We start from the raw sequence: 12500 nt of genomic DNA, 5'->3' as shown, positions 1-12500 counted from the left end.
AAACATCAAAGGAAAGGGTAGTCAATAACCATTGGGTAGAGAGAGAGAGAGAGAGAGAGAGAGAGAGAGAGAGAGAGAGAGAGAGAGAGAGAGAGAGAGAGAGAGGGGGCCAACAATAACGACTGGAGGAAGAGAGAGAGAGCAGAGAGAGAGAGAGAGAGAGAGAGAGGGCCAACAACTACGACTTGAAGAGAGAGAGAGAGAGAGAGAGAGAGAGGAGAGAGAGAGAGAGAGAGAGAGAGAGAGAGAGAGAGAGGAAAGGGCCAACAACTACGACTGGATGAAGAGGAGAGAGAGAGAGAGAGAGAGAGAGAGAGAGGAGAGAGAGAGAGAGAGAGAGAGAGAGAGCCAACAATAACGACTGGATGGAGAGAGAGAGAGAGAGAGAGAGAGAGAGAGAGAGAGAGAGAGAGAGAGTGATAGTTTCGCAGTACAAACCTCTAACTTTTGCTTCATGCATCATGAATTTTGCTAAGGGCTATAATCTATTTACCAGGTCTGTTTTTCGTGATGATAAAAAGGTCAAACTTAACTAGCAATATCTGGCCTTAATAATTATGATGTGGTCAAGACAAACTACCAATCTTAAGTGATTTCCCCTTCTCTCTCTCTCTCTCTCTCTCTCTCTCTCTCTCTCTCTCTCTCTCTCTCTCTCTCTCTCTCTCTCACGAAAAGCCTTATATATGTTCTATCAAATTATATTCACCGTTGTACTTACTACAATGAATTCTATCAAATTTAAACATCAAATAAACTCTCAGTATCATTAACACCATTATTACTTTTCCTATGCAACTATAACATCATGAAAGGATTTTCTATAGATCCTATCATTAGGTTTCCCTAGTCCCATGCACGCCACATTATAGTACATATATCTTTCTCCTTTACTTTCAAACTTCTAATAAAACTATCAGTAAAAATACTTGATACAAATACCTTTTACACTGTATACGATCGTACTGGTCTCCTGTAAATTCTATACTGATATTTTCTGAATGTAAATACATCAATACACCATCACAATAATGAATGTTATATATATATATATATATATATATATATATATATATATATATATATATATATATATCACACATATATATGTACATATATAAGTGTATATATATATAAATATATATATATATATATATATATATATATATATATATATATATATATATACACGTATATGCCTTTTAATTGGCCCCTTGCCCTTTATGTTTTAAATAACCACTATTATTATTATTATTATTATTATTATTATTATTATTATTAGCCAAGCTACATCCATAGTTTGAAAAGCAGCACACTATAAGATCAAGTCCCACAAAAGGGAAAAATAGCCCAATAAGGAAAAGAAATACGGAAATAAATAAAATACAAGAGAGGTAATGATAATTTAAAATAAAACACTTAATATATATATATATATATATATATATATATATATATATATATATATATAAATATATATATACATATATATATATATATATATATATATATATATATATATATATATATATATATATATATATATATACATGTATGTCTGAATGTGTGTGTAAATCGTCGAAATTCCAAGAAACATTAATAAAAAAGTAATTTAAACGGAATTATTTTAGAGTACGAAAAAATATATAAATAAAAAAAAGAATGATCAACTATTTTGATTAAAATAATTCACGTGCCCTAACGATTTGACCTTGTATTTTTTCGAATGAATGGTTACCAAAACAACAACAACAACAACAGGATGTTTATCACGCTTATCGTTGGATTCAAAATAAATAATGTAACCAAATACTTTGTATTCCTATACAAAAGCTGCTGTGTATTTCGCGGAAAAGAGAAGCAAAACAGAATTAAAGTTATATTGAATTCATCGCAGGAAAAAAATTATATACTACTGACTGTGACTCACTATAGGACTTTACGTATATTAAAGGTTAAATGTGACTGGTTTCAGTTTCATCAGAATAGATGCTCGGTAGAACGTCAGCCGGGTAAGCAGAAACCCTCCACTGTGGTGCCCAACCACAGAAGTTGCCTCTCCAGTAAACAGCTTAAACTCACGGTCCCAGGCTGGGATCGATCTGCTGCCATGGGAATGCTAGGCGAACACGTTCCCACTGTACTAGCCAGGAGGTAGAAAATATTATAGTTTTCAAATTGAAAATTACATTCATTATATATAAAATCTGATTTTAATCTAACCTTAAATTAATACAGAAAAGGATTACAGTCTAACCTTAAATAACGACTGATTGTAGTTAGAAAAATGTAATTGCAAATTTAGAAATTAAATATTACATATGTTATAATTAAAAATCAAATGGTCTAGATTGAGAGAATCGAGGGAATTTGAGATCTCAGTGGAAAAACTCCCAATTATTTTAATGTAAGTTTTTCTAACTATAATTGCAAGAAAATTTAAGTCTTGCTTACAATTCATCAGCCAAATTAACTCCGTTTAAACAAACAGGGAATGAGCATAACCATATTGAAAAAAAAAAAAAAACTTTGATTACTACTGTTCATGAACATCATCTCCCAAATCTAATTAAGAGCACGTCTTGTCATATATATATATATATATATATATATATATATATATATATATATATATATATATATATATATATATATATATATATATATATATATATATCCTGCCTCGCTCAAGAGGAAGAGGGAGCAGTCGAACCCTGGCGAGGGGTGTACCTCTCGAAGACCACATCTCACACAAACTGCCCAAACTGCCGTGTTGTAGTAAAGAAAAGGGATGGAAGTGGAAAAGGGTTGAATCAGTGAGCGTGTGTGTGTCATTTTTGACGACTCGGGTACACTAGCATTCTTATGAATTGAAACTATAAACGACCGGTACAAAACATAAATCTCCCATAATAATATTCATCGTAAAATCGAGTCTGGATTATGTGATATCTTTTTTTCCCACCATAGGAGGAAAACTTAAAAGGAAGTTAGCCATCAAGAACGAACATCGGAAAGTATCCCAACCAGAGTTGCCAGGTTTTTTAAATGAGAAAAGACCAACTTCTGCTCAGCAGAGGCTTTAAAAGACCAACCCATTAGTAAAAAAAGAGGCCAAATATATAGTGTTTAAGCAAGGCCGTCTATTCGAGACGGCCTTGGTTTATGGCCCTCCTTTTTCATATTACTGAAGAACAACCAGTTTTTTAAAAAGGCCAATTTTGGATTTTTTGGCATTAAAAAGGCCAAACTGACAACCCTGATCCCAACAGCTCGCAACTGGTCACGAATCACCGGGAGTTAACCAGCCAGGAATTTCTCTTCGCTAATTGGCAGTCTGCTAAAGCTTACCTCGCTAAGGAGGCTAATTTATAGACTTCGGATTTACATAGCGAGATCCACGTTCTCATTATTTGGCGTTTGTTGAGAAGGATTCGAAGGTTCGTCCGGCATGAAATTAACCATAAATTAAATCGTAATTACAAGAATTTCGCACCTAGCGCTCCCGATTATTATAACGGTGAATAACCATTTGCCATATTGGTATAGCAAGTCGAAATAATCATTGCCTTTATGTGACTGCATGATTATTTGGGTCCTTTGACTGGCCAGACAGTAGTACATTGGACCCATCTCTCTGGTTACGGCTCATTTCATCTATGGCGACACGTACACTGAATAGTCTGGCCTATTCTTTACATATTTTCCTCTTTCTTCCTACACATGACAACACTGAAATTACTCTGGTTACGGCTCATTTCATCTATGGCGACACGTACACTGAATAGTCTGAATTACAAAATAATTCTTCTTCTCTCAAGAGATTAACTACTGCACTGAAATTGTTCAGTGGTTACTACATTGGACCATCTCTCTGGTTACGGCTCATTTCATCTATGGCGACACGTGCACCGAATAGTCTGGCCTATTCTTTGTACATTCTCCTCTTTCCTCATACACTTGACAATACTGAAATTACAAAATAATTCTTCTTCTCTCAAGGGATTAACTATTGCACTGTAATTGTTCAAAGGCTACTTTCCTCTTGGTAAGGGTAGAAGGGACTTTAGCTATGGTAAGCAGCTCTTCTAGGATAAGGACACTCCAAAATTAAACCATTGTTCTCTAATCTTGGGTAGTGCCAAAACCTCTGTACCATGGTCTTCCACTGTCTTTGGTTAGTGTTCTCTTGCTTGAGGGTACACTCGGGCACAATATTCTATCATGTTTCTCTTCCATCTTGTTATTTTCAAGTTTTTATAGTTTGTATATGAAAGATTTAATTTAATGTTATTATTGTTCATAAACTTCTCTTGTAGTTTATTTCCTTATTTTCTTTTCTCTCGTTATCAGATGATAGGAAAAAAAACAAGAACGATATCAGTGTGTGTGCAAAATATAGAGAATAGTCTCAAAATGCCAATGAGGCTTGGTGGGAAATATGTAAGGGAAATATTGAGCCAGATATTTAAAATTATTATTATTATTATTATTATTATTATTATTATTATTATTATTATTATTATTATTATTATTATTATTATTATTATTACAAGAAAAATATATCTTCTTTACTTTCCTTTTCATAACCTTTCACGATTTAAATTTTCAAAATCTAATTCAGCGATTTAATTTTTCATAATGATAATAATAATAATAATAATAATAATAATAATAATAATAATAATAATAATAATGATAATAATAAAAATAATAAAAATTATAATAATAATAATAATAAAAATAATAATAATAATAAAAATAAAAATAATAATAATAAAAATTATAAACATAATGATTACAAAAATAGTATTAATAATAATAAGAAAATAACAACAACAACAACATCAATAATAATAATAATAATAATACTCCGAGCGCGAAACCAGGTCAGCGCCACCTACCCACACACGCATGAACTTTGCCACGTGATCAACTCCACACAATTCCGACGAAAGTCTCTCACGAACTGGAATTTTCTCTCAGCATATTGTTCACACAAACGTTTGATCACCATCGCTTTGGACTACTAATAAACGTTTATAGAACTGAGCCGTCGATCAAAGTGCGTTTTCGAAAAAGGTCGTTAAGAGACGTGTAATATTTCAACCCTGGATTTCCTAGTAGGGTTGTTATCAGAAATGGTCTGACGTCACCGGTGTATTCCATCAACAATTCTATTCATAGAATAAAAATTTATGGAACAATGATAGGGGGTGATAAAGTACATCTCCCCTATCCTATATATTAAAGAGTAAGTGTCTGATCATGTGTATATATATACATATATATATATATATGTATATATATATATATATATATATATATATACATATATAATATATATATATATATATATATATATATATATATATATATATATTATATATATATATATACATATATGTATATATATATACATATATATAAATAAATATGTAAATATATACATACATACATATATATATACATATATATATATGTATGTATATATGCATATATATATACAGAATACATATAATTATATATATATATATATATATATATATATATATATATATATATATGTGTGTGTGTGTGTGTGTATATATATATCAGGTCACAAAATTCGGCATTACCAGATGTATAACCACTCGGTCTCTCCCTGTCCCTCGAGTAGGGGGGAGAGGGAGTTGTCATACCCTTGTGCGAGGGGGTACCCCAAGAGGAACACTCGGAAACCCCAACTGCCGTGTCGTAGTTAGGAAAGGGGGGGAGGGGGTGGGACGGGTTGAATATGTGTATGTGTGCATGCATATCTAAGTATTTAGACTTATTTTGACGGGTCGCATACACTATAGATATAATAGATGGTTAAAATTGTTCATATGGAGTTACAAGCGTATCCCTGTCGGAAAAAAAAAGAAAAAAAAGAAAAAAAAAAAACAATGGAGAGTAATGGTTATAACTGAAACATTTAAAGGCTTAAAAGCCACTCACCAATAGCAGAGGCAAGGGACAGTGACAATGCCCTATCAAGCAGGACAATGCCCTAGAGACTGATCTTATTACATATGATCAGTACACCCCCCCCCCCAAGGCTATGACAAAGGCGGGCCCAGGCAATGGCTGCTGATGACTCAGAAGATAGACCTATAGGGTCCCCAAAATCCCGATTCTTAAGCTCACAAGGATGGTGAGGTTGCTGCGACGAAAGGAGCGAACGATTTTGAGCGGGACTAGAACCCCAGTATGGCAATTACCAGGTAAGGACGTTACCACAAGGCCACCACAACTATAAGGATTGCAATTCTTCTCTTCTACTATTTCCAGCACATGATTAAACACGGTACACTACATGGTTTTTCTTAAGGCTTGTAGATTTAATATGAACACCAAAAGACTCTCTCTCTCTCTCTCTCTCTCTCTCTCTCTCTCTCTCTCTCTCTCTCTCTCTCTCTCAATAAATCTAATCTATTTCCTTGCAATCCCGATTAAGCATCAATAACCAAAGACAAATATTAAACGTAAAGGTGTCTGGTTTCAGTTGCATCAGAATAGACGCTCACCAGAACGTCAGCCGGGCAAGCTCAACCCTCCCACTGTGGTGCCCAACCACAGCAGTGGCCTCCCCAGTAAAGAGCTTAAACTCACGGTCCCGAACTGGGATCAATCTGCTGCCACGCAAATGCTAGGCGAACACGTTATCACTGCACTAGGCTAAAGGTTTTTAATGACTACAAAAAAGTTTGATTGGAACGAAAAGAAAATTATTAAATGTAATATTACATACCAGCATAGTCTAAGCGACCCTCGTCTTCTGTTACGTACCTGAAAGGAAATAAAAATAAATCAATAAAGCTTAATTCATCAGAATAATAATTGAACTGAATTATTATTATTATTATTATTATTATTATTATTATTATTACTAGCCAAGCTACAACCCTAGTTGGGAAAGCAAGATGCTATAAGCCCAAAGGCTCCAATAGAGAAAAATAGCCCAGTGAGGAAAGGAAATAAGCACTGAGGTATCAAAGGTTATTCAGCTCTGTATAATGTAAATTAATCAACCATACCAGTACTCTCACATTTGGTATCAATTAAACTTATAAAACCAAATCACGCCACTTTTATACAATAACATTTAAATATAAGAAATAAGAAGGGATTAAAAGGATTTAAAAAATGATTTAATAAAATTAAATAAAGTTCGTGATAGAAACTAATACTCTATATACATATATACATATATATATATATATACATGTATATATATGCATATATATGTAGATATATATATATATATATATATATATATATATATATATATATATATATATATATATATATATATATATATATATATATATATATATTTCAAATTCAGGTTATTACAACTTACCCTTCGTATATCTCTTAAAGGTTTTGTCCTGGAGAACGGAAAATGTCGTGGAGAAACTTGAAAAGGGCGGAAATTTTTCAGGAAAAAGTATTTGTGTAGTTTGATGATATGTCTCAAAGATATGAGTGATCAGTTTATGGTTTGAGAGTGTCATGGTGATTACAGAATCGTGTAGTTTGAAACTTAGCATTTATAATGAAGCATATAAATTTTCAAGAACTTTGAATAACATACGATAAAAATGGTATAAACACAACCTCCATGAAAAAAATCATACATTTAATAGCATTTATAACACATAACTCAATCACAAAAAATATGAATATAAAAAAAACATGCATTTATAATGAGGGACATAATTCTTCATTCAGGTTCTTGGAATAAGATACGATAAAAGAAAATATATAAATTTTATAGCACCTATCAATATCCACATATCCGGCAAACTTGTAGAGACTGGTAGTCTCTACAAGTTTGCCGGACCAGGGCTCGATTCCCGGCCGGTCACAAGCTCTTGTCTTTGTGTGATTTCGCCTGGGGCTCTGATCCCGAGGTCGTTAAGAGATTCCAGACATTAATGTATCAAAAATATATATGGCTTATTTGAATATATATATATATATATATATATATATATATATATATATATATATATATATATATATATATATATACACACACACATATATATATATATATATATACACACACACACACACACACATATATATATATATATATATATATATATATATATGTGTGTGTGTGTGTGTGTGTGTATTTATTTAATTTCTTTTCGGCCACGCTCAGCTCTCCATGTCCCCCGGTTCGGGGGAAGAGAGAGTACACTAATAATAATAATAATAATAATAATAATAAAACAAGACGTACTGTAGATCTCTTCTTCATATCCTTTCATGCAATAGCTTTTAGGTTAGCAAAGAGAGATGAGACCTTCAATTATTAATTAATAATTAATTATCAAACACACCCTTTTTATATACCAAGCGATAACGCAACCATGTTGAGCCATTATGGCATAAGTAATGAAAGTATTGATTTACTGTAGGGCGCGGATACAATTCTATTTTGAATCTATTTCTTATCATAACATTTATATGGCAAGCAATATATAATGGCATCATGTTTACCGTTACTTACTTTACCCTATACTGTATGTATGTATAAATATATATATATATATATATATATATATATATATATATATATACCTACATACACATATATATACATATATATATATATATATATATATATATATATATATATATACACATAAATATATATATATATATCTATATATATACAGTATATATATATATATATATATATATATATATATATATATATATATATATATATATATATATATATATATATATATATATACATACACACAACAATAACAAATACAGCCGTTTCTATCCTACTGCAGGACAAAAGCCTCAGCCAAATCCTTATTCCTGTCAGGGGCTTGGCTAGTTTTCCCCCCACCACGTCGACCACTGCAAATTGGCGATGAGAGATTTTCGCCTGACCCCTCACAGCAAACCAACCTAGTACGGATGGCCCTAACTACTGATCATATATACATATACCGTAAAGAGAAGTCCTCCATTACCTGTTCGTAATGGCGTCCTGAAATAAAGCAAGGGCATTGCGTATCCTTCGCATTCTCTCCCCCCATCAATCCTTCAGCTTTAAGATTCCAGGAGCGCCGCTGATGGGGAAAGTGGGAATGGAATGGGGCTGGAATCGGGGAACCGGAGGGGAATGGGATCTGAAAGGGGGGCCGAGTGGAGAGGGGAGAAGTTGATTGAGAGAAGGGGAGAGAGAGAGAGAGAGAGAGAGAGAGAGAGAGAGAGAGAGAGAGAGAGAGAGAGAGAGAGAGAGAGAGAGGAAGGGGGAAGAACTTTTCAATACTCTCCGTTCCCATGACTCATCCATAGTCACCCTGCAGAAGTTGTCTACGTGGCACTTTAAAGGGAGAGAGAGAGAGAGAGAGAGAGAGAGAGAGAGAGAGAGAGAGAGAGAGAGAGGGGGGGGGAGGAGGAGGAGATTGGGGATTGGATGGAGGTAGTGGAGGAGGAAGGGGGAAGGCGATGCGTTCAGTTACTGCGTATATAACAGGCGTTTGGTGACCCCTTGCTTGTTGCCAGGAGAAATTTATTGTCTGGCAAATCTCAGAAGGGATGATAGCCATTTCCAGAGCCGTGGAGGCCAGAGCTCCATCCGAATATCTTTTTTATGAATTTTGAAAAGCAGCTGGATGAAAAAAAGAAGGATTTCTTATTCTATTCAGTAACTGCGCATTACCAAAAGAGTCGTGGGGGGGGGGAGGGGTTGACTAGAAATACGCAGTAGATCAATACGACTTTATTGGAACTGGTTTAAAATTAGATCATGCGGAGGAAAAGCTCTAGAGTGATGTAATCACTTGCTTCAGTTGCTATTCAGTTTGCGCAGAGCAATAATGTTGTTGTTGTTGTTATTGCGCAGTTAGCTATAATGTGAGAAATTGTTTCCTCTAATGGTACAGCTTTAAATTCTATTTCCCCATCCATACATTCATCGTAATAGCGACCTTCAATTGCTGATTCCACATAGTTTTATTTACATATATCGGATGTATGGAACACTTGAAATATTTCCTTTAAAAAACAATATTAGTTCAACATTCATACATCCACACATTCTTCGTAATACCGACCTTCAATAGTTGATTCCACATAGGCCTAGCTGTTTTATTTACACATATCGGATATATTGAATAATACAAATATTTCCTTTAAAAAAAAAATACAAGATAAACATTCATATATCAATACATTCTTCGTAATACCGACCTTCAATAGTTGATTCCACATAGCTGTTTTATTTACACATATCGGATATATTGAATAATACAAATATTTCCTTAAAAAAAAAATACAAGTTCAAGATTCATACATCCATACATTCATCTTAACAGCGACCTTCAATTATTGTTTATACCACATAGTTTTATTTACACATATCGGATGTACTGAATATTACAAATATTTCCTTTAAAAAAAATACAAGTTCAACATTCATACATCCATACATTTATTCCACATAGTTGTTTTATTTACGCATATTGCATATATTGAACACTACAAATATTGCCCATACATCAATACATCCATACACTCTTCATAATTATGACCTTTAGATAACATTCCACATGGCTATGTTTTTTTACGCACTTCGCATATATTCAACACTGCAAAAATCATCTATGTAAATATACTATGATGTATTTATGTTAGAAATTGCAAGACTGTAAATGTGCATTTCAAAATAAAAGATAAAAAAAATATTTCCCTCAAAATGCCATATGTCAACATCATCCATACACCCATACATCCTTCGTAATTTCGACTCTAAAAATTCATTCCACATATATGTTATATTTACACAAATCGAATATATTGAACGACGATACAAATATTTCCGTAAAAAAAAAAAAAAAAAAAAAAAAACATCACGCCGTCAAAATGAGAATAGCCATATTGCAGTTGAAGCAAACATCCGAATTCTACATTCTGATTTGTATACAGGAGCTAAAATATAATGTTCTTTTTCTATTCCCTATACCTATAGGATGGCAGTACAGTGCAGGAATCCTTTCCCTCCTAAACCCGGTTCGAATTTAATATTCGAAGTCGAATTAGATAAAACCAGAAAAGATTACAGCATTATTTATAGTTTATGAATGATGATTAGAAAAAAAAAAAAAAAAAAAACAAAAAAAAAAAAAACACTTCCATTTTCTTGAATTTACAAAGAATACTCTTTAACAAACTGCGCCGAATGGAAATACTCTTCAAAAGCTAACGTTCGTGACCTTGAATCATGTAGAAATAATAAACGCTACAAAACCTTTTTATAAAAAGCAGTATTTAGAATTAAAATCTTCAAATACGTGTAACTTGAGAAGTTCCAACTTACAGCGAAGTTTCTCTTTAAAGTTTAAACATGAGTAATAATGACATCTATTCTAACGTTGTTACTGATCTCAAGATATTTTATAGTATTTCTTCATTACTTTTCATATAGTTCATTTATTTCCTTAATTCCTTTCCTCACTAGGGTACTTTTTCCTGTTGGAGCCCTTGGGCTAATAGCATCCTGCTTTCCAAACTAAGGTTGTAGCTAATAATAATAATAATAATAATAATAATAATAATAATAATAATAATAATAATAATAGAACTAAAAATAATAAAATAATAATAATAATAATAATAATAATAATAATAATAATGATAATAAAAATAATAATAAACATTATCATCATCATCATTACTGGGTTGTACATAAACAACTACTTCGGATAGTCAAGTACACCACACAGTTCTGAATGAATAAACACTTAATGGTCCATAAAATGAAATTTGATAATCTTAGAAAATTCAATACTATATGACGTCAGAGGTCATGAGCAAGAAAAACCATACCTAAGGTCAGCGCCAATCCGAGTTTTGACATGTCTATTAAAAAAAAAAAAAAAAAAAAAAAAAAAAAAAAAAAAAAAAAAAAAAAAAAAAAAAAAATTAAAAAAAAAAAAAAAATCATACGTGACTTTTTCCTTATATCTGTTTGACAAAGGCTTGGAAATAGGTTGCCAGATATAGCAAAGTATTTATTTCCTTATTTCCTTTCCTCACTGGGCTGTTTATTTCTGGAGACAGTTATAACAGAATATTTATTTCCTCATCCCGTTCCTTACTGGGCTATTTTTCCTTGTTGGAGCCCTTGGGGTTATAGCATCTTGCTTTTCCAAGTAAGGTTATAGCATAGCTAGTTAAATAATAATAATAATAATAATATAAATAATAATAATAATAATAATAATAATAATAATAATAATAATATAAATAATTATAATGATAATAATATAAATAATAACAATAACATAAATAATTATAATGATAATATAAATAATAAAAATCATATCAATAATTATAATAATAAAAATAAGAATAATAACAATAATAATAATATAATTAATAATAACAACAACAACAACAATAATAATAATAGTAATATTAATAATAATAATTGGATCAAGCGC

The sequence above is a fragment of the Palaemon carinicauda genome, chromosome 7 (genome assembly GCF_036898095.1).
Source record: "Palaemon carinicauda isolate YSFRI2023 chromosome 7, ASM3689809v2, whole genome shotgun sequence".
Taxonomy (NCBI): domain Eukaryota; kingdom Metazoa; phylum Arthropoda; class Malacostraca; order Decapoda; family Palaemonidae; genus Palaemon; species Palaemon carinicauda.
Note: the sequence above shows the minus strand (reverse complement) of the source record.